The sequence below is a fragment of the Euprymna scolopes genome, chromosome 19 (genome assembly GCF_053919585.1).
Source record: "Euprymna scolopes isolate OS-2025 chromosome 19, ASM5391958v1, whole genome shotgun sequence".
Classification (NCBI taxonomy): domain Eukaryota; kingdom Metazoa; phylum Mollusca; class Cephalopoda; order Sepiida; family Sepiolidae; genus Euprymna; species Euprymna scolopes.
This window is the reverse complement of record NC_136500.1, coordinates 22562945-22588402: the sequence shown is the minus strand read 5'-3', so window position 1 is coordinate 22588402 and position 25458 is coordinate 22562945. Positions and strand designations below refer to the sequence as shown.

Here is a 25458-nt window from a genome sequence, read left to right as displayed (position 1 = left end):
CCACAGATATATATAGTGATAAGTAATAAAATTGTACATCTAAAAACAAGAATAGGTTTAAGGCTCCCAAAATTCATACTAGAATTATTCGCAAAGCATAACGAATAAAGTTCTTAGTACACTCTTCTGGAAGGTGAACATTCAATCCTCAGTGCAGGCAATACTTAGAATACAATTTTTTTTAATTATTATCACATTTTCACCCCCAAACAAGGCACATTGCCACTTTGATGTAGGGGGCTACTATCAGGGACCTAAGCTACAGGGGTACTATGTGGGGAGTTGGGCAACAAGATGTCAGTTCACGTTACACTTGAACTTCTGCATGTCAGTACAGTTGGGAAAGCAAGGACCTGGAAGGGAATTCCAAAGTCTAGCAGTTCTTGGGAAGAAACTACTGGAGTAGAAGGCTTTCTTAATCTAGGGATCTCTACTGTGTAGGGATGGGATTTAGTTGCTTGTCGGGGGGGGTGCAAGTGCTTGCAGTTCGTTGGACCATTCACCATTAAAATACTTGTAGAACAGGCAGAGGGATGCAACGTTTCGTTAATGGGACAAAAAAGAGCATGGTTTAAATAAAGGGTTCTGTTTGAAATTCTGTATAGATTCTCGCATTCAATAATAAACACCTGAAAAAGGTCAGAGGTTACATTTTATTACATTGTGAAACTAACACTCAAAATTAGGACGAATGATTTAAATAATACAAATTCTCATTTCGTGTAATAATAGATGTGAACACACTTCAGAGAATTAGTAATAACTATTTCTTGTATAACAATTTGTGACAATCAATATACAATACAAAATTATTTTTATGGTTTTTTTTTTTTGTTTCAGTGTTAATGAGAAAGTCATATTGACAGGTACATGGAATGTCATTGTTGATTACAATATTAATTATAAAAAATAAAAAACATAACCGAAAATAATTTTTTTTAGATCATTACAAATCAAGTCACTCATTGAATTTTCAATACTTATTTATTAACAAATTAGTGACCCTTTTCTATGGTTGTGAAATGTTGCCAATTCAAACAATTGATCTACATAGTAGATCAATTGTTTGAATTGCTTTTGCTGTATTCTGTGCTGCCAGTGTGTGGATTGAGTGCTAACTCAAGCTCTCTGTCAATGACTAAATCTTTGACACTTGCCACCTATCCTTCTTCAACGATGTCCAAGATGGTTTGTGTGTGTAGTCTATAATAGAAAAGACGAAAATGTGTGTGTGTGTTTGTATGTCTGCTAAAAACTTTCGACAAACGCATCAGAACATGACGAAACTGATATCGTTTTAAACCTCGACCCATTTTCGCAAGTCCTCATATTGGTTGGATTGACTATGCTTAATTTCAACATTCAGAGTTTCCGGTTGGACGATGGAGACACTGGCTAAGATGTCATTTTTTTTTTTTTTTTACCTTTTTTTTCTCTTTCGCGTTACGGGTTCGAACCTGCCTGCCTGCCTGCTACCACTTTTTTTTTTTTTTTTTTTTAAACATCTCTGCTGATCCTCTCCCCCCCCCACCCCCGCTACTACCACTTTTTTGGCACACCCGGGCATCCCCACTACTGTTGTTTGGAATTCTTCCCTCCTCCCTCCCCGGGGTTCCTTATTACACCACCTAAACACCCGTGACAAAATGGTATTGTTTTAAAGTTCGATCTCTTGGATGACAAATATTGAAAAATTAGTCAAAAACATTAATTCTTTCCCCGTCAACTGGGCCGTTTTTTTACAAGGAGAGAGGGTCACTTTTTTCGACATTTTTGCAAGTCATTCAAACCTCGCATCAATGATGTCATTTCGACCGCCTGTGATGTCACAATCGCAGTATTTGCTTTTTTCACCTCCTTTTCTCTGGCACGTTACAGGTTCGAGCCTGCCTAGTACACCCTCCCTTTTTTTTTTTTCTTGCATTTACATGGACACTCGCTGTTTTTTTTGTTGTTGTTTTTTTTTTGTGTTTTTTTTTTGTTTTTTTTTTGCTCAACCAAAACCCTTACACACACCTGAACACATCCAGAAAATGCCGGGCACCCAAGCTAGTTTAGTAATAAAAGTCAACCTAGCAGCACTATATCAGGCTCACAAGTAGGTCAGTCTTCGACTATGGAATCATTCTCAACTAGCCAGATCATGAGAACTAGCTCAGGATCAGTGAAAATGAGTTACAATGGTCCAAGACAGTATACTTGCTGGAAAGAAAGCCGATTTTACTCAACTGAGTGATAGCTATTACAGGTACATATCATATATGGGTTATTTCATAAGAAATTTTGAAGCTAGTGCCACGGAAGTATTTTTTTGTTTTCATTTTTGGAAGAGTTATGGAAGAAACAGAGGAGACAATTCAAAATTTAATATTTTAATTGAATAATTTCAATTAGATTGTTATATCTTAGATTTAAATAATTTTATGTTCTCAAAGATATAGGTTCTATCCATTTATTAACATCGTAAACTTATGTTGTATTTTATTTGAAAATTAAAAAAACAAAAATTTTTAATTATTTTGAAATATAGGATGTTACATTTTATTTGTAAATATATAAAAAAAATTGCTCATTTAGTAAATTTTAAAACATTTAATTTAATGTTTCAGCGTTTTCTGTTGTGTTACTCCATTTTTGCTAAACTTGTTTTGAATTAATGGATAAAAGTTTGGTTTGAAAAATCATTAAATTTTGGATTGCCTCCTCTTTTCCAAAAATAAAAATCAAAAATTTTCTGGTCAGCTAACTAGTGCCAAAATTTTGTTATTGTCAAATCACAGTTACTACACTACTAAAGTGTAAATTATGATAATCTTGTGTCAAAAGACTGTCTGTCTCTGTATTTTCAAACTCTATCTCTTCTGAAACTAAAAGTCATAGAGCGGCAGTACGAGCCTGAAATGATTGGATTTTTTATGGACCATTCTTTTGTTTGTCACTCGCTGGTTAAAATAGTTTTTAACGGGTAAAAAGGCGGGGTCAAAATTGAAAACATTGTTATACATTTTGTCTATTCATCTTAGTTTATTTTTAATTTTTAATCAGTTTATACGCGTGTTACATTGGTACAGTGGTAACATTACCAGCTTTGAATGCTACAGTTTTGTTTTCGGTTTCAATTCTAGCTGATGGCACACAAATACTTTTTTTTTTACTTTTGAAATCACGACTCTTTATTAATGTATACGGAATCTGGAGAGATTAAAATATATTTAAGCATATTTTATGACCAGGCAAAGCCGGGTGCCCCCATCCTCTCTTAATATTAAATATATTAGCAAATATTTGAAAAAAAAATCCTCTAATCATAAAAATAAAACTAAAAAAATATTTATTTTCAGACTGTTATCCTTATCTTCATAGTTGTTGTTGTTTCACTATGTTTCGGTCAACTATTCCTTTGGCCTTCTTCAGGTGGTTGATAACCACGACGGGATAGGAATGCTGAGTCTCTTAAATGTATCCTTAGTAGTTACTGCCTTCCATAGTTGTTGTTCCATGTGAGCACTGTCTGAAGAGGAATAGTTGGCCGAAACATAGTGGAACAACCACTATGAAGATAAGAATAATAGTCCACAAATAAATAAATAAATATACAAATTACTTGCCTTAAAGAATTCCAATAAAAAATAATATATAATGAAAAACTATTTCTTGTATTTAGCACTATTATAATTTGATAAAATGTACTATTTTGAATTTTGACAAAGAATCTAATTATCTAATAAATATTTAGTGGAAAAAAATTAAACATTTTCATTTTTGTAAATGTTGAATAACTATTTCACTTTTAAATCATGCAGAATATTATTTAACGATGAATTTCAATTGTATTCAATTTATAATTTCATAACTTTGAATTTGTGGTGCCTGTCATGTGGCAGTTTTTTGTTTTTTTTACATTTGGAAATATTTCGTCAAATATGGGAATTTCGTCTTATGGAAATTTCAAATCTTAACAGAAGACATTTTTCATTAAATATTTAAATGAAACAATATGATTGGTATTTATTTATTTTTTTGTGTGTGTTTTTGTTTTTAATCTAAATGCAAATGAAATAGTCTGATTTTGCAGATCCATTTTAAATTCATCTCATTTGTGTGCATCTTTTGCTGCCATCGATAAGATTTGTTTATTATTATTATTATTTACTCTCTAGGAGTTTTCATACAGATCATTAGCAGTGATAACTCACTGGCAATAACCTGTGGTGTTCTCTGGAATGTGAGTGACAAGTTTCCCCAAATTTCCAGTGCTCTGTACTTCTCAATAACCAGCACATTATTACAACAGTCACATACCATTGATTTCTGGTTATTAGCTTCTATTGGGGTTCAGGTGTCATAAAAGCCTCCCTAAGGTCCTAGTGTTATCGGCACTTTTCCAATGGAGGTCTGCTTAGTGTTCTCTCTTCTCAGTCCTCTTGGAACCTTCATGAGTCTTCTTTGGTGTAGTGCCAGCTGATGGTATATACCAGCATTTTCTTTGTTTTTTTATGCATAGTTAACTAAGAATTTTGCAGTTTCAGTTTTCTTGGTTCCTTGTGGTCATGTTCTTTCTATTTTTGTTTTATTTCTGTTGCAACATCCAAGTTACTGGTCAGTGTTTGCAGTTTATATGAGTGGGTTTTCTGCATTCTAGGATGTTCCTTAAGATTTCAGCTGTTTATACCATTGCTATGTGTTATATCTTCTCAGCCTTCCCTCTGCTTGCAATTTTTCTCATTCTTTTTTCAAAGTTTTTTGGGATTGTTCCTAGTGCTCCTACAATTATTGGTGTTTTCTTTATTTTTTATGTTGCATATCTCTTTCTGGCCCGTTCTGTGTATTTTCTTTAATTTTTTATTTCCTTGGTGTTCACCCTATGAACTGCTGGGATAGCAAAATCTATGATCTGACAAGATTTTTTCCATCTTGTTAATTATTATGACATCCAGTTTACTTGCTTGGATGAGACTATCTGCGTGTACCTCCATAATAACTCATTATGGAAATCTGACTTGCTATTTGTTTTCTCAATCACCCTTAAGCACTCAAAATGTTGTCTGACAGTTTTTTGGGGGGTTTTTTACTCAATAAATTTTGTATAAATATACTAGAATGGAGACCCAACGTTGTCCGGGATTGAATGAGGATCAACAAATGTTCCATCCTCTCATACTTTTATTGTCTTCGAAATCAGTGAAATTACTCATTTTTTTTTTTTTAATCAAATCTGTTGATTCCCTGCTCTGGTTAGCCCCCCCCCCCCCATAGCAGTGTACCTGGAGGAAGCTTCACGTGCCTCCTTGCAATGACTTAGTCCACAATACATTGTAGTCTACATTGCACTGTAGAGAATCTACTTTTTATTTTATAAAATTATAAGTAAATAATGGCTTCACTTAAAGTGTAAGATGCAAAAGTCAAGAATCATGGTTCAATTGTGCTCTAAACAGAAACACATTTTGAATGCACTCTTTTCTTAGCAAAGAACCATCAGTTGATTTTATAGGCTGTCTTTTTGCTTGTGCAGTGATAAAACTTCCCAAATGCACTTGTAAAGTTAGGTTGTATAAATGTGTTAACTTTGGTCAAAATCTGATTCATTTTTTAATCGGATTTTTTTTTGATTATCGATTTTGCATACTTTTCAGATGCATTCCAATACAAAATCTGCATAAGAACACTCCCAGACTCAGGTACCTTCGTGTGAAACTTTAAAAAAATAGGCCCATCCATTTCCAAGTCCATAGGGGATGAGCTCGCTCACAAACACACATACGCACAAACACAAAGTTCCTTTTATATAATAGTAGAAGGTATATACTAGCGGGCTACCTGGTATTACCCAGGCATAAAATACACTGAAATATAATATTTTTATTTATGCAGATTTCATATTTATTATAGAGCCAATTCTCTATTAATTATTATATTGTACCCAATATATAGTAGTGATTTCAAAAGTAAAAATAAAAAATATGACTTATGTGTCATAAGCTAAAATGAAAACCAAAACATATAACTCTCTAGACTTATTTGTTCAAAGTTCATATGCATATAAAAAAATTTTTTAAATAACGTTGTTAAAGATATAACTGTTTATTTGCGCATGCATAAAAATGACACATCTAGTCAACTTAGGCTTGCCAAGTACCAATTTTTCAATTTTGGCTTCCTAGCAGCTATTTTTACCAGCAACAAACTAAATTGAATTTGTTCCACAGGTTCAAATTCTCTATATATCAAGTTTCAGGTCTGTAGACCAAAAGTGAAGTTTAGTAGAAACTGTTCCACAGATAGACAAGGTCACTTATATACTAGCAGGGCTACCCAGCATTATATAAAAAAAAGAAAACGTTGTGATTGACTACACTTGCTAAATGATTTTTGTTTTAATTATTTTTACTGTACAATAATTTATATCAGTTTGAAAAAAAAATCCACTGATGGCAGCCCACTGCTACGAATTCAGAACAGGAGCATGTGAGTGAGAAAAAAAAGTTTTAAGCATTTTAAAAAAAAATATGACTTACGTAAGTAATATTCATGTATTTAATAGTAATCTGATCTTTGAATCAATCCTCATCTAAATTAGGGATATACCAATTATCAAATTGACCGATTACCGATCAATCGGTCTTTGATAATCGGCTGATTACCAATTAATTGATTTTCTAATGCCGATTTATCAGCAAATTTTGTTGTCATAAATGATACTAATATTAATTATATTGGAAAGGAAGACAAATTAACTCACTCTTTTGCTTGCCAGTGAAAATTTATCGAAGAGACATGCATCGCTAAACCATATTATCAAATGATGCGCTGTTAACATATAGACTTTTACAACTGCACTGAATTTGAGGCAAATAGATGTAAGCATATGAAAAATTTCCCTCCTTTCTTTTCCTATTGAATTATCATTATTATTTTTTTACTTTAAATCACTGTCAAAGAAAATTATTACTTTACCTTTCAGTTTTCATGTTGAGGAATTGTAAATTGCAACGACGTGTGAACCGAAAATAAAGTATTCTTTGTCAGTCATACTCTTGTTCCTTATTTTCAGACTCTTGTTACCATTACATATTGTTATTTTTCTGGTTTAGATAATATTTTATTGAGATAAATTACTAATTACATAGCAGACATAAGTAGTGTATAAAAAAAATTAACTAAATATTAAAAACAACCTTCAAGCATTATGGTAACCGGTTTCTGCTGGAAGTATTTTGATGGCAATCCCAAGAATAAGAATACTGCTGCTAACAAGTTATGTTAAGCCATCACATCAAAAGGTGGAAAACCAGCAAAAACTTTTACAATGACTAATATGGTAAAACATCTTAGAAAGGTTCGCTCAAAAGAAGCAAAAGTTGCAGATAAGAAAAGGAAGCATAATGAATACTCAAGGACAGACATTCTAGGAACAAGTAGCAGCAACTTCAAGCCTCCAGTGAAACACCAAATTACTATAGACTCAATATTAGCCAAAAAGAAAATTTGGGATATTAATGATCACAAGTCACAAGAGATCCATTATCTGATAAGAGAAATGATTGCTGTTGATATCAAACCATATTCGGTAACATCTGACATTGGATTTAATAGGCTTGTTGCAAAACTTTGTAGTAAATTAACTAAAATACAGGATTAACTTAATTTGGAAAATCAAACCCATTCAAGACGTGATCACATGGTGGAATTCAACATATTATATGCTGAAAATAAATTAAGAACTACGAAAGCTCTTATAATGTGCTGTTGATAAGATTCCTACCATAACAATTTACCAATGGGGACTTGTTTGAAAAAAAATGTCCAGTTACTGTGTCCTTTTGAAATCACCAAAGAAGCAAGTTACAGAACATCAACCATATCAATGATAATACAGGCAAATTCAGCTCTCAGGTTATTTTTGTCAAAAGCTGTCCAATCTAATTCTAGTATTTCTGACTTTAGTGAAATCCTTTTTACCATTGTTGAACAATTCAGGTTATCAATCGAAACAAAATTTTCATCCTATCTAAATGATAAAAACTTGTGTATGTCTATTTTCCTATACCCATAATACAAATATTAATTTTAAAAGATTGGCATAGAAAACATATTTAGAATTGGATTCTACATCTACTTTTCACGAATGATCAGCAGTATACACTGCCCTGCTGCTGATGAAAAAGCACAAACATGTGTAAATTACAACATGGCACCTTTGAAACCAACTGACAAAAAATAACCAGTAAAAATGTCACAAAAGATGTTTTCATCACCCCTAATATAAGAAGACAGTAGGAAGTAAAAGTACAATTATTTCTAATTCAATTTCGGCCTTTATTTTTGAGGTGTGGAAAGTGAACATTGCATCATTTATAATAGCAAAATTGCACTGATGGACAATTTTTAAAGTATCAGCAAATAAAACTGAATAAAACAACAGTAAATATGAAAATTAAATATAATTCTATACATAATGATTATTATGCCTATTTTTTTTTTTTACACGATTCCAGCTGCAATTTACTTCATTATAAGTCGATAAAACTGCTGATATGTTTAATTTTGATGGCTGGAATAAAGTACCAAATGTCATAAACATATACTAATTTCCAAATTATATATCACAAAAACTATTAAAAGATTTGGAATATTGTATGCCTAATCAATACATATTGTAGAATGCTATATCCAAATTCCAGCTCTTCACACCATGTACTTTTTAAATAGTATCCTCAAGAAAATGCAATAATTTTATGTAGTACTAACATGGGTACCCGGCGTTGCCTGGATTGACATGAAGCTCTGTTTGGAACACACCTGCTATACTAATCATTTTCATCATGGGTAACGTGGATACCCCCACAACAATTTCAAAAATAAAAGAACGGATAAAAACATGTAAATGTAATCGCCTCAAAATTTGTGAAAATTCAAATACCTCCAAGTTTGTTAAATTTTAATGATAGGTATTAAACATTAATAAGTTTTTTGTAATCAAATTTCAGTTTCTTTGGAGTGTTTTTAAAAGGATCTTAGAGGGCATAATAGGGGCACAACTTCAGATCCCTTCAGCTTAAATCTTAAATTTTAGACATTTACCAGAATAAAAATCCATGTAATAGGTCTTTATCAAAATTGGAATAAGAATTCTAGACATATGGTTTAGAAACATATCTTGATTTTGATCTGCATAAGGAGACATAAGTGATACAAAACTGTTCTGTTTGGAAAATGTTTACCCATCCTGGAATGGGTATTCTTCTAGGCTATACTCCTATAAATTCGTTTTTCAAGTGTGTGTATTGATATTCATCCTAAAATCCTTTTCTCTATTTATTTAAAAAGAAAATACAACTTTATTATATATTGGGTATGGAATTACATTCATCTACAAAAGATCTAGCTAATTTGCATATTCTTTTAAATATTCATTTTAATTAATTCCCTATTAGTTTCTTCGGTTTTCTTATGGGATAAGCATCTTTAGTTAACCATTACATGTAATTATATTAATGCAGATATTCTACATGATTTATACTTGCATAATATTTGCATAAAAAGTTTATAGTAAACACAAAATTGTTTCCATATATATTTATGTATACGTATATATTTTTGTTTAATAAATTTTGCCTACCAAACTCCTAGAGTTTTTGGTCTACAGACATGAAACTTCATATATAAGGTATTTGAATCCATGCGAAACTTTATATTTGGGTTTTAGCCTGGAAAAATCGGTGCAAAAGTATGAAAATTAAAAAAAGTGAAATTTGCAAGGTGAAGGTCAAACGCCACCATTACGAACGCATAACGTAACGTAGTAGCTATTGGTTCATGTTTTAATTTTTAGCCTTGCAGTAAATATGCCTTCATGGCCCAGTCATTGGCGGCAGAGGCAAAAATAAGTCGTAAGCTGAAGAGTTTGGTTTCGATTCTCGGTGGTGGCGCACGAGTCTTTATTTTTTTTAAACTTTTTAAATCATTACTATATATTGCGTCCAATATAATCTATAATATAAATCTCACCTGTTTGTTTAAATGTATGTATATATGTGTGTATGCTTGTCTGCCTAAAACTTTTGACAGGCGACGGATTTTCACGAGATCGGTATCGTTGTGAAGCCGACCCTTCGGATGACACATACGGAAAAATTGGCTAAAAATCAATGCACCCTCAGCTGGGCGCTTTTTCGCCGATGTTTTCGAAAGCCATCCCCTCTTTTCGATCGACTAGCCTTAATTTAAACATACATCACTTCCGGTTTGGCAATGGGCGAAACAGCAAAGATGTCACTTTTTTTTCCATGTTCTTTTCCATCTTCGCAGTGCAGGTTCGAGCCTGCCTGCCTACAACCACTTCTTTTTTTTTCCTCAACACATACATTCAAACACCCAGGCAACGCCAGACTAGTTTCTTATAAAATACTTAATTTATTGAATAAATGCTGAAAACCAAAATAAAATAATTTTTTTGTTTTGTTTTGAAGGACTTGTGTATTGCTTCTCATACATTTATATTAAGGGTATGAGCAACCTTTATATCTGCACTGGAAACAATGAACAGCTTGTTTGGACGAGTAAATTTCTACTTATGAGATTGCAGTGTGAAACTATGCAGCCTTTTATTTATTCTCTAATTATAATTACGCTTTCAGTGTAATGAACTTCATATCGCCCCCCCTCCTCTTTCAACTTTAACTGATAAAATGACTCAGATGGAGTCAGATGGTTTAATCAGCTAATTAGAATTGTAAATAAAAAGCATTCTTTGTTTGAAACCATGTTATTTCACAAATCCTATTAAGCCAAGTTATTTGTTGTGCTTCTCCTTGTCTAAGAATCGATTGATCTGCTACTAATTATCAGTTTGATTGCTACTGCTTTTTCAAATACTACTGTAAACCTAGCATTGTTTTCCAGGAAACCATACAATAGATAATTAAAAATAATGTAAATAAAATTCCATGTATAAAGAATAAATTGAACAGCTGTTGCTGCTGAGACCCTATTTGGTAATCTCGAGCTAATTAACGTTTTCTGTCCATAGTCGTCTCGCACTAGCTGGACTAGCTAACCATTGTTAGTGTTAGAGGAGTGCTACGTTGTTCAATTATATCGCATAAAAAAATTTGCATCCTTCCATCTATGAGCCAGTATGCCTCCATGCAGAGTGGATCTTATTTCAGCATCAAATAATATGTTGTTTTTGTTTTGTTTTTTTTTTTTAATATTTGTCTGGGTTTACTTGTAGGGTCAAGTATCCTCATGCCAGGTTTTCTTGTTGATCCTCTGTACAGAGAAACTAAAGACAATCTATCTTCTTTTTTTTTTTTCTTTTTTACACGAGTATCACCACTTATCAAGGCCCAAAGACCACTCGAGGATAAGGGTTAAGAGTGTACAGTAGTCAATTGAACAATATAGAAATTGTTAGTAATAGAAATTCGGTAAATTTGTTAACTTAAGTAGAACGGCTCATCAAAAACTTGTTTACATTGGACTTGAAGACAATCAGATTATAGTCAGCTGGAAAGCAGGAAAACAGAAGACAGTTCCACAGGCGTGCAGTTCTAAGAAAGAAGCTTTTTTTCATGGAATCTACGTTTAAGTTTAGGCAAAGATAAAGAGTGGGGAGAATTATTGATAGGTTTTTCAGCTAGACGAGTGTTTCTTGTGAAAGTTTAGTGAGGGGGGACCATAGATTGAAGCTCAGTTGAGCACTTGCCACGAAAATAATGATAAAGCAGAGACAAACTCGCAACATCTCTTCTGTGAGATAGATATTTTGAACTCTATCAAGGCAGGACGAGTCCTTTCTAACAGCTCCTGCCCAAATGTGGCAACAGTACTCCATCCTTGGATGTACCTGGCTCTTATATAGAAAATTGCATCAACAGTGAGATATCTACTGGATCGATAGAAGGATCCTACCATTTTTCCAGCGGCCTTGGCAACAGATTTAATGTACGTGTTACATTTCAGATCAGGAATAAAGGTCAAGCCCAGAAGCTTGTCAAAACATGACACCTCCCCATTCATTTCAATTGATGCCAGATGGGGATCAGAACGTTGATGATGTAAAGATAAAAGCTTGGTTTTAGATGCATTAAAAGTAACAAGCCACTCCTTTCCCCATTATATCACATGTTCAAGATCAGAGGAGAGAGAATCAGAGAGCACTTGGTCGTTTACAGTCTTAGATGTGCTACCAGCATTAATACTGTGAGCTTCTGATTTCTGCCCATCAACTTCTACTACTATCAGAGAGAAATGATTTAATAATTGAGAAGACATTTTCAGCTATACCATAGCTGGAGATCTTGTGAAGTAAACCTTCATGCCATACTCTATCAAAGACCTTTGATATGTCAAGAGCAATTGCTCTAGAAAGGTTGCCTCTGTCGAGCGATTCACTAATCCTATGAGATATAACTGTAAGCACATCTGCTGTAGATCTAGCAGAACGGAAACCATATTGTGTGTCACTAAGAAGGTTATTTTTGCTGAGATGGTTGATTACTTCTGTATTTAACACAGATTCCAGCAACTTACTCATGATGCACAGGAGACTTATTGGCCTGTACTGTGAGGGAGATGAGCGATCACCTGAATTCTTAAATACAGGGCATACAGATGAGATTTTCCAGGGTGATGAGAAGCAATTCTCCTTAAGACAACGTTTAAACAGTTTTGTAAGTATGGGTACTAGTTCTGGTTGAAGTTTTTTGAGTACTATAATTGGAATACCATCATTGCCAAGGCTGCTGCAAAGAAGGTTGGCTCCCTCTACCGTGCTAGAAAACTACTTACGCCTGAAAGTATCCTGTACCTCTATAAGGCCACCATTTGCCTATGTATGGAGTATTGTTGTCACATCTGGGCTGGTGCATCTGCTGCTTGTCTCTCACTCCTGGACAGGGTTCAAAAGAGAGTCGCCAACCTGATAGGTCCTGAACTGTCATCTAGGCTACATCCTCTGTCCCATCGATGAGATATTGCATCCCTCTGCCTGTTGTACAAATACTTTAATGGTGAATGCTCTGACGAACTGCAAACACTTGTACCTCCTCGACGTAACTACCCCCAACAAGCAATTAAGTTTCACCCCTTTACAGTAGAGATCCCTATATGCAAGAAAGCCTTTTACTCCAATAGTTTCTTCCCCAGAACTGCAGGTCTTTGGAACTCCCTTTTGGGATTCTGCTTTCCCAACTGTATTGATATGCAGAAGTTCAAGTGTAATGTGAACAAACCTCTTTCTATTCATCTCCCTTCATAATGCCTCTGCAAATTATGTCCCTGATAGTAGCGCCCTGCTTCAAAGTGGCACTGTGCCTTGTTTTGGGTGAAAATTGAATAAAAAAAAGGGGGGGCAGTTGCTTTACTGGAATCAAGGTTTTTGATTAGCTTGCCAACATCACAAATATTTGTATATCATATAGCATGTTTTCTGATACAGGAGGAAATATTGAGGGTTGGCGGCCTTGGTCGCAAAGAGTAGAATTAGCTGCAAAGTTCTTGGCAAAGAGTTTGGCTTTGTCTGATGCTATGATGATTGAATATCATATTCAATCTTTACTGCATAGGTTGCAGGTTGCTACCCCTTCAAGATAGTTCACATGTTCTTGTTGGAGATGACTGTGACTTTCAAAATCTGCTTTGCTTAGGCATACTCTACCACAGTCACCTCATGGAATCTCAATGACACTTTCCTTGGCCCCAAAATCAACAAAGATTAGACTACTCTTGTAATGACCTGTTCCATGTTGATTGCAATATAATGCTGGTTCTGTGCAGTTCTAGGAAGTCCACCCTCCCCCAGGCTTTGCCTTTTCTCTGAGAAGGGATTAGTTTATTGCTAATCATCTAAGGCAACTCTGCCAGGAAATGCAAATGAGGCTGCACTGGCATCTTTTGCCAGGTCAGAGGGCTCTTCCTCTGGAGAGCTGACTTGGCATTAGTCACATAATGTGATGCTCGGGCAACAATTTTGTGATGTTATTTCTTTTAATACAGAAATTATATTTAAAGTTTTGGTTTTCTGTTCTAATATGTTTTTCCTCATGTTTTTCATCAAAATGTGTAGCGTATTAGCTGTCTCACAAGCCATCATCAGTGATTGCTCACTGGCATTAACCTGTGGTGTTCTCTGTAGACCAAGTGACAAGTCTCCCCAGATTTCCAGTGTTCTCCACCTTTTTATCAGTTACATGGTTAGGAATCCTATACTCCGCTATAGTCTTCATTTTTATATCAGTGCAAAATACATGAATACAGAAATGAAGTTCACATAACTACTAAAAGGTTAAAAACTAAGAATATATAGTAAACATCTACAATATTAAATCAGGGTGGTGGTGAATTTGGGAGGGGGGCATTTTTATTATTATTATTTCACTCACTAGGAGTTGTCTCACAGCCCATCATCAGTGATCACTCACTGGCAGTAACCTGTAGGATTTGCTGGAGACTGCGTGACAACAAGTCTTCCCAGATCTCCAATGTTCTCCACCACAATGTTCTTGACCACTCATGCAGATGATTGCATGTTGTTGCAACAGCCGTTTGCCATTGATTTCTCATTGGTATCGACTATTGGTGTTTCCTGGGGTTTGGGTGACAAAATGCCTCTCCAAGGTACCAGATTTGAACTGCACACTTTCAGTGGAGGTCTGGTTAGTACTCTCCCACCTCGGACTTTCCATCCTCCCTGACCTTTCACAACGAGTTGGTGTGGCGCCAGTCGATGTCATCTACAGTTTTTTTTTTTTTTTTTTTTTTTGGTACTTCACGGAGAACGTGGACCTTGTGTAAACGGGTTTTAATTTAATGGCTGTTCCCTGAGTTTTCTTTCACTTTCTTCGTATATATCTCATACACTTTTTTGTAATCGAGCATGTATTTTATTTTTTTAAATTTTTTTTTTATTTCTTTAATTAAATTTGATTCATACTTTTATTTCGTGCTTGTTTTTATTTTATTTTCATCCTGTTTTAATTTACTTTTTATTATATTTTCCATACAAATATTTTTATTTTTTGTTACATTTATTTTTTCATAAATATTCAAATAATGCTTTTGGCCTTTTCTTTTTGCCTCAAATAATACCTTCAAAAAAGTTTTCATGATTAAATAAACCAATGAAAACCGTTTGCATATGCACTTTTTAGGGAGTAACCATTAAATTATAACCTGTTTATGCAGGTTCAACTCAAGAGAAATTTGTGGCAAAAGCATCTGAAATATTCTTTTTCAGTCATATCATCTCTAAACATGGTATCAAACCAGATCCTAAGGCAATTATACAAATACAACCACTCGACGATGTAAAACTGCTAACCAAATTTCTAGGGTTGGATAATTACCTAAACAAATTCTCACTACAACTTGCAACCTTGACTAAACCACAGCCACCGAGATATAGAACGTCTGTTAACTGAAAAATGCCTGCAGGCAATGTAGGTAAGATTTGTCGAACTGTTACTGTCGATACTACATGACAGCATTTTTAAAAAGAGCATTAAAACATGTTAAAAAAGAAAAGGAAGGAACCCAATTCGATTAATAATGAAACTGAACTTTATTCAATATAAAATATAAATATTATCTATGTAAAATTACGTAATTTTAAAGCAATATACAATCTAATACTGATAAAACTGAATTATGAATTTAGGGAACAAACAATTAAAGAAACATAAAACAAACAATTCTTGGCCTTCGGGACAAGATCACAGTGTAGTAGTTTCTGATATGATGGTACAATTCACCTTTTCTGACCTCGGCCGGTGGAGGAGAAATCTTTCATGAATAGGACAATTTTTATTTTTGTTCGTATTGGATTTTCCCACAAGATTATATGTTGAAATATTTAAATAACTATTACTTTTAATACAGAAACTGCATTTAAAGTTTTGATTTTCTGTTCTATGTTCATTTTTTTCCATGTTTTCATCAAAATGTGTAGCGTATTTTCATCAGTTACGTGGTTAGAAATCCTATACTCCGTAATATTCTTCATTTTCATATCATTGCAAAATACATGAATACGGAAATGAAGTTGACATAACTACTAAAAGACAATCATACCATAATGTGAACATTGGTTAAAAACTAAGAAAATATAGTGAATATCTACGATATTAAATCAGGGTGGTGATGAATTTGGGAGGGGACATTATTATTATTATTATTATTATTATTATTATTATTATTATTATTATTATTGCTTCACTTACTAGAATTTGTCTCACAAGCCATCATCGGTGATCGCTCACTGGCAGGAGCCTGTAGTATTCGCTGGAGACCGAGTGACAGCAAGTCTCCCTAGATTTCTAGTGTTCTCCACCTTTTGACCACTAATGCAGATGATTGCACGTAACAGCCGTTTGCTATTGATTTCTTTGTTGGCATCGGCCATTGGTGTTTCCTGTGGTTTGGGTGGCAAAATGCCTTCTCAGGGTACGAGATTTGAATTGAACATTTCCAGTGGAAGTCTGGTTAGTACTCTTCAACCTCGGACTTTCCATCCTCCTTGACCCTTCACAACTAGTTGGTGTGGCGCCAGTTGATGTCATCTGCAAATTATTTTGGCACTTCACGGGGAACGTGGACCCTGCATTAATGGGTTTTAATTTAATGGCTGCTCCCTGAGTTTTTCTTTCACTTTCTTCGTATATATCTCATACACTTTTTTGTAATCGAGCATGTATTTTACTTTTTAAAATTTTTTTTTATTTCTTTAATTAAATTTGATTCATACTTTTATTTCGTGCTTGTTTTTAATTTATTTTCATCCTGTTTTAATTTATTTTTTATTATATTTTCCATACAAATATTTTTATTTTTTGTTACATTTATTTTTTCATAAATATTCAAATAATGCTTTTGGCCTTTTCTTTTTGCCTCAAATAATACCTTCAAAAAAGTTTTCATGATTAAATAAACCAATGAAAACCGTTTGCATATGCACTTTTTAGGGAGTAACCATTAAATTAAAACTCGTTTACGCAGGGTCCACATTCCCCGTGAAGTACCTTTCTTTTATTGTTGTTGTTGTTATAATAATAATAGTGCTTATGTAGTGTAAGCACTGTATTATAATTTAGACAGGATTTTCAATTTAAATTAAATTTTTATGGTATATTTTTTATTTTCATTAAATTGTTAGATGAAAGTGCAGAATAGTTAGAAAGCCCCCATTAAGAATGGCTTTCTAAATAATGTTATTATTTCAGCACGGTGTGTGCAACATTTATTTATAAGATAAAACACAAGATAATATGTTAGTTAAAATTTAATGTACTCTTTATTTTTAGTTTATATCAAATTTTTATTTAAAACTGATTAGTTAAGGAATTTTTAAGATGAATTTGTGTTTGTATGACTCTGGAGAGAATTTCCCATTTTAGTCATGTAAATTATTTACAAATAAAATGTCATAAAACAAACAAAAACTTTTAAGTTTTAAATATATTTCAAAGAAATAAATTATGCCCGGTGCTAAAATATTGAATGCATTGATCGTTTTAGTTAAAAAAACAAAACAACAACAAAAATAAAAACAAAAAAACTGTTGTGAAAAATGCTTCTAACTTTAAAATATTTGGAAATACTCAATGAAAAGTTTTATTTATTATTAAAAGAACGGACTGAGAAATATTCTCATAAAATTGTTTTGCAGTCTAAAAAAATAAAATGAAATATTCGACTTCCTTCAATAGAAATAAAAGTTCCTTCGTTAGAAATAAAACAAGTTCACTTACCGTTATATTTTGTTAGATCAAAATTATCCCAATGTGCAATTTATGAAAATTGTAATAATAATCTAAATGGAGAATTGTTTTTTCTCTTTAGGAGAATAAAAAATATAATTACAACAGCTACAATATAAGGTAACAAAAAATATTTTTTATGGCCACGTGGTTGAACACCGGAAAGTTGAGGCACCTTCATGCCTTTACCTACATGTTGATCTGGTAATGACGTCATGCTGTCCTGTTCATTGGCCTGCTCTCTCGGTAGCTGTGATCAAACTCAGACACTGACTGTTCACTTGATCCAAACCTTATTACCGCATGTGAACAAATGTTTGCTGCGAGGCTCAATATAAATCTTCAAGAATTTCATCAATTTATGTTTGCATAAGGAGGACTCTGGTATTGAAGATGAGTGGGTTTTCTTCGTCACCAGTTATGGAAAATCCCTTATGATGGAATTGGTGGTTCAGTAAAATGCCATGTGGTTAAGCGGTCACTCCAACGCTCTCTAAATAATCAAATTTTTTATTATAAAGCCATGCTTCCTATCTACCAGACATCTGCCATCCGTTTCTTTGCAATCAGTGAAGAAACCATGGAGAAGGTGAGAAAGTTGCTTGAAGCAAGGTTTTCCAGTGCCAGGAACCAGAGCTAGTCACATTTTTATACCATTGTCAACATCACAAATTGGCCACAAGTTGTCCAGTGTGGATGAACTATGTATTGATATTCATGACTAACTTGCCATCAATTCTTTATATCTCTGACATCACACCAATTCAATATACAACCTGTATTTATAATTCTTTCTGGTGGATTGGTATCGTGAATGGAATAAACGCAGAGGAAGGTAATGTAACTGTCAAGTTCATGCATCTCCATGGACGACGCAAGACATGCAGTTGGCTGCAGATTGATGATACATGGTTTGTTCCCTTCAAGAAAATTCTTTGTATTGTATCCCCAACAACATGTACCGAAGGACATACACAGTAACTTATCAAGAGTATCAAAAACCATTTCTGCATTTCAGTGGCATAAAGAACACGGCCGCATGTAAATGTTTAATGCTGACTTTAATTGTGAAATTCACTATTTTTTAATACCATTTCACTGCAACTGTTTTATCTTTATTTTTACTTATTCAACTTTTTTTAATGGACACTTGTTTGAAGATGAAATTTATGGAATTTGGCATGAATGGTCACTCCCCTGACTTTACTCCATACAGATCGAATCTGGTTGCTTCCCATGAACGTACTTCTCAGGAAATAGTTCAAGTTCGTTTTTGTGTATGAAATAGTATGTTTGCTCACAGAGGCCTAGCTAAAACAAACAGCCCTTATCAAAATTGCCGTGTTAAGAAAAAGGAACAAGGTGAGGAGTCAAAAATGAGTGTACATAGTTTTTGAAAAGGTTTTTACTTTCAACAAATAATGTGAATAAAACAAGAACTTTTAACCAATTTTAATGGAGACACAGTTTAATGTATGAGATAAATATATGAGGAAAACCTTTGTGAGAACTACTTTTATTGTAAATATCTTATGGAATTGAACCTGTTTACTTTTAGCATCTGGCTTACTCCAAAATTTATTCCAAAATTAAGGTATGACATAAGTTTAACATATGTCTAAATTGATTATCACATCCAATAGGGGGAGGGAATATTTTTCATTATCATCAAAAATATACCCGACTTTCGACAGAAAGTGTGAGTGAACGAAACAAGAACTTTTAATCATTTTTGGTCCAGAGACAATTTGTGTCTAAAAAAAATATATGAAAAAAGTAATGCATTACCATGCCAGCCACACTTTTTTTTTTATTCAAATTTGGGGCAAATGTGAAAACAATGCAAAAACCCTTAAAATCTCTATAAGCTTTCATTTTTGAGAAAATCTGATGCCATTATTGGATTCCTTGGGTCAAAAAACTTACCTGGGTGAATTTTTAGAGTCATACAATCTTCCAATCAGAAAATATTCAAAGAAATGACATCACAAAATTGTCGCCCGAGCATCACACTATGTGACTAATGCCACAACAAAAAATACTCTAAATCAGGAACTGCTTGGAGTTATGGTCTCAAATTTTCAGGATTTTTTAATCCCTATATTGTCTATCTGCAGTGCAAACTACAGCCAGATCTATGGATATGGGTGTCAAGCCCTGGATGATTTGACACATAATAACCCAGCACATATTTCTTTTTCACCTATATTAAGTGTCATTAGCTTATTTTATTTTTAAATATCACATGACTAAACTCCTGATTAATGTATTGGAAACTTTTTTAGACTGTACTTTTGTTTAAGCAATATCGCTTGAAGAGGTCTCTAGTTACTTGTAACTGGCTGACCGAAACATGCTCATCAATGTCTAGCAACATATTAATGCTTATGTAAAACAAATAAAAAGTATATTTTACCTTACTTAGGTATTGAGCACTCTTGTATAAACTTCGTTAAAAATTTATTGGTTGCTTCACTTCTGGAAAATATTAACCTGGAATTATATATATATAACTGTGTGATGTTTGTGGGGAAAGAATTCCAGCGCAGTGTTCGATTATAAAGAAAACATTAAAAATAAGAGAATAATATTTATTTTAACATTTTACAGAAGGTCAGAAGAACATTGGTACCGTCAGTTTCAAATCCAATTTAAAGGAACCAGTTTATGGTAAAAATATATTGGATTCTCTTCAGTCTTTGGTTTTATCTGTTTTTCTTGGAAATAGCAACTGCACATTGTTATTTTTAAATCACAAATTATTTATTGATTGATTTTTTTTTTTTTTTGGAGAAAAAATTCTATTTATTTTATATTCTAAGAATCCATTCATAATTTAATCACTTTATTTTAAATAAAACCCATGTAATATGGGCATATATTTTCACAAACATAAAAATGCACTTGTTGGAGAGATCTATAAATTCTAGTTTTACTGATTGTTGAAAATCAATAAATATTTATCACTCCTTGATTAATACGAGTCATAGAAAAATTAAGTTTTAAACAACAAACAAAACATATTAAAGAACATTCTTAGCATTGATTTTTCTGATTTCAATATCTGAAAAGTTCTGATTTTTTTCGATTTCCAATGCCAATTAATCATCCCAACACTAATAAGTGAACAATATATATATATATATATATATATATATATATATATATATATATATAGTGACATTTCTGATCCAGTATCAAGCACTATGATTATCTTCAATCCACGCATGAAGATTGGTATGTAGATTCGCTCCGTTTTTGTTTAGTCAAGGTTAGAGGACTCCACCATTGGAAATGCGCTACCCAACTCTATCCCACCAAATGAAAAATCTTCAAATGATACCAAGCCTGGTATGGACTAATATGCTTATATCCCTCTGGAGCCACTATATTTAGATTTTTTTTTTTATCCCTTGAATAAGAAAGGCATGGAGATTGGCAGGTTACCAAAAAGCATAAATGTTCAACAAAGGCACAAATGGAAAGGAGGACACAAATCCGGACAATTAAATTTATATTGGGGGGAGGGGGGGTATTTTTTTTTTATAAAATCAACAACTGAAGGGAACTAAAATAAGAAAAACAAAGACAAAAAAAATGAAAGTTTTTTAAAGTTCTCAATTGTAGAATAGCATAATGTGGTTAACAATTCTCAGGGCATTAAAAATTGACAGGAGGATTACTTATTGAATGAATGAGTATAAAGGTGAAAGTCAAAGTACATTATCCAAATGCGCATGAATGCGCCAGTTCGAAAGTCATTTTAGATCAAGCTGGCGACCGTTAAAAACATTACATAAGATATAAAAAGAAATAGAGAAGGAAAATGATTTCTTCACCAACCTTTCCATGTGAGGAATATTAATTCACACATTATGACCTTTTTTAACGGCCATGGCATTCTCTTTTCTTTTCCTTTTTTTTATTGTGTTCTTTTTCCTTACTAACGAAAGAAATCCATGACTTGCAAAACTTGAGGCCTTGTGCCCTACTTGGTTAAATCGAATTCAAGGCTTGCAAAAATTAAGTAAAGTTCACGTCTTGCAAAAACACAACGATCTTGACTTACTGGGTGCCCTCATAGAAAGACGCATACTTCCAACTCGAGCTGCACCAAGCTCATTTTATTTCCATTCGAAATAAAATATCTTTCCATTTCTCTCCGTTACTTCTGCAAGTTAGTAACTCCAAACTTAAGGCCTTCTGCCATCCAATTTGGAAGTAGGAAAGCACAAGTATTCATAAAATTCTCATCTAGGCAGTTGATTCATTTCAAAACACTCTTTTTACATTTCGTGCATCTGTCTTTTCCTGTCCGTCAGCCATTACGCATTTCAATGTGATTCATTTCCGCTTCTCTCTTTACCCTTGGCAACATAAACACAAGGGTGCTTCTTTTCATCGCCACGGCCACTTAAAAAGTGATTTTTTTTTTCTTGAACCAGGTCCTGGCATGTGTTTCCACCCATACCCACATACATGTTAAACGAAAAGGGTTAATTTGATTGGCCAAATTCAATTGTCTGACTTAGAGTTTCCACAAGCTCCATCTGCTTACGTGACAAAGTGAAATAAGACAATGACAACATCTGATTGGTTTTAGGAACAGCACAATATATATATTTATTTTATTATACAAACATTATTGGCTACATATATGCATACATATTTTAGCTGTGATTTTCTTTAATTTTTTTTTTTTTTGCCAAACTTTGAACTTTGGAAAAAAGAACTCTTTCATTCACATTTGAAACCAGTTGAGACTAGTGGCCTGATGACGCTGGATTTTAAAAGAAATCCCAGCTGAAGCATGTAAGCATATATGTACCTATTTACAATGCCTCCCCATGGGACAGAGTTAGACACCAGGGTCATTTTTTAACGTAGAGAAAAGATACAAAAATAAAAAATTGTCTCAATCGTGAAGGACTGCTCCTCCACCGAAAGAGAATAAGAAATGGAAGTGCAGCATCTGAAGAACAGATGGTATTTATTTGCTCCCCCACTGAGCAAATTAGGCACAAGGCCGTTTTTAATGTGAGGTAAAAACCAGCTCCCCTAAAAGTAGGCAAAAAGGGGGCACTCTGGTTACCAAAAATAATAATTGTCCCAGTATAGAGGGTTTCCCCTCCATCGACTGGTACAAATTATCTTAAGTGCAGCATCTGAAGAACAGATGCTACACTTTGATCTTGGCCAAAAGGCCTTGTGTAAATAAAGAAAATTATACAATAATACGGCTGTACTTGTTATTGAGCACATTTTTATAAACACCAGAGTTTCATTGGATTAACCCCTAGGCAGCTACAATCATAATATATATATATATATATATTATAAAGAGATAGAGAGAAAATAAAATAGTAAATGTATGTATATGTGCATTTAATCAATAAACACCTAAACTATTGGTCACATTACACTGAAATTAACAAGAAATAGTAATTATACACTAACGATGGTTTATAACAAGTAAAATCTTTGTTTGGATGGATGAATATCTCATACAGAAATATGTCAAGTTGAAATATAAAATGTTAATTTTAACTTATTTTTATTAGTTTTATGCCTGTGTGAATTCAATCATTAGTGGTTTAATTTTAAATCTTTTTTTATCTATCTGTCGGGTTAACTCAAACAAAACTGATGGCACCCACGTTTTGGCTCTGTAATAATAAATATGGAATCTATATGAATTAAAATATATTTAAAAGTATTTTATGACCAGCAAGGTTGGGTGCCCCTGCTAATCGCCATATATATTTAAAAACTTATATATATATATATATATATATGACTACTTCATTTAATCACATAAATTAATATACAAAAGTATAATTTTATGCGTAAACTTTAAGACTTCAACAGCACTTAGTACATAGGTAGAGCTAGGTAGCAAGTTATAAAAATATATATGGCAATTAAGCTACACAGAATATTCAGCATTTCATCTACGCTAGGATTCGTCAGGTTTATGCATATGCCTGACAAATCCAAGCGTGGATGAAACGCGGAATATTCTGTGTAGCTTAATTGCTATATATCTTTTTATAACTTACTATATATATATATATATATATATATATATATATATATATGATTACTTTATTTAATCACATAAATTAATATATGAAGATATAATTTTATGCATAAATTTTTCAGTATTTACTTCAGCAGTGCTCAATATATAGGTAGAGCTATATATATATATATATACTCAAGTTAACATCTAACCTCAATATGAGATTAAAAAAGAATAATAGTTAATTTTATTATGTTTCTGGATTTTTTGGATGATGATTGATAATTTATAATATTTGAATTACTGTTCTCATCATGAGTGTTATTCGCACAAGGTTTCGGCTGACGTAACCTCCAGCCTTCTTCAGCTGTATCTCCTTGAATTTGGAAATCTGCATGGAATTCAAATGAAACCTTTTATATTATCCATGAGGGTGGCACATTCTCGTTTTGTCGGCCAGTCTGAACTACTGCAAGTATACTCTTCATATTGCTCGCACTAAAAACGTAATTACAACCAGAATGCTTTATTTAATCCACAAAATTCTGCACAGATTCTCAAGTTCAGCAGAAAGATTCTTGAATTCGCCAAGATATACCTGAAGAAGATTGACAGTTACTTTCAGTCGAAACGTTGTGCGAGTAACATCCAGGATGAGAACAGTAGTCTGAATAATCCAAATAATGTAAATTATCAATCCGTATCTAAAAAAAAAAAGTCAGAAACATAATAGAATTAACTGTTATTAGTTTTTGTTTTTGTTGTCTCACGTTGAGGTTAGACGTTTCGTGAATGACTTCCAACTCATCCTATCCATTGTCATCTCACTTGTAACACCTGCTGCCTATTGTGCAGCCTTGTACCATAGATAGCAATATGTGGTATTGGAGCATTTCAAATTATTGTCAGTTTAAACGTCGTTGACCAAAACAATTTCTCATGGAAGCCTTTACAGTGCAACCAGCAATTTTTTATATGTGGCGCTTCTACGCTATTGGAACAAAATTTCGGAAATAGTAATTCTGAATTTCACATGAAAACAATGGTATCTACGTATTCCTCGTATTTTTAAGATGATTGTATTAAAAATTACAAAAATCGATAAGGTAAAACTTATTTATTAAAGAAAATAAAAGATGGAATTTGATAAAAACTATCATAAGACACAGGAGAGTTCAAAAGCAAGGTAATTTTCTGTTTCAATTTAAACAAGATGGCAGCAATTTTTTACATGCTACCACGATTAGTCATTTTTTTTTTTTTTATAATTCAGTGATATTCAGATAATTTCGACTGCATAATTTGGAAGCTACTATTGCAAATTATTAGAATTGACAAAAAATCAGTTGAAACCATTGTTTTTATCTGAAAACTCCATTTATCAACTACAAAATCTCGTCCCAATAGTGTAGAAGCACTGAAAATTTTTCTTCCCTGCTGACTATAATTTGGTCATTTTCAAGTCCAATGTAAACAAGTTCTTGATGAGCCATCCTTTTAAATAATTAAATTCTGCCCAATCTCCATCATTGCCAGTCATCACGGTGTCTGTTCACTAACCACCCTGCACTCATTAACCCTTAACCCTGAGTGGCTTTTGGGCATTGCTAACTGGTGAATTTGAAGTTTAAAAAAAACAAACAGTAAATGCATTTAAAAATGAATTCACTATTCTCG

The 25458-nt window shown here is 33.2% G+C and overlaps 1 protein-coding gene across 1 annotated transcript in view; it reads left to right on the top strand.

Moving 5' to 3' along the window:
* The window catches only part of LOC145303487 (ubiquitin-related modifier 1-like), a 79275-nt gene that overhangs the window by 45179 nt on the left and 8638 nt on the right, over positions 1–25458 (top strand). The window lies entirely within an intron of this gene.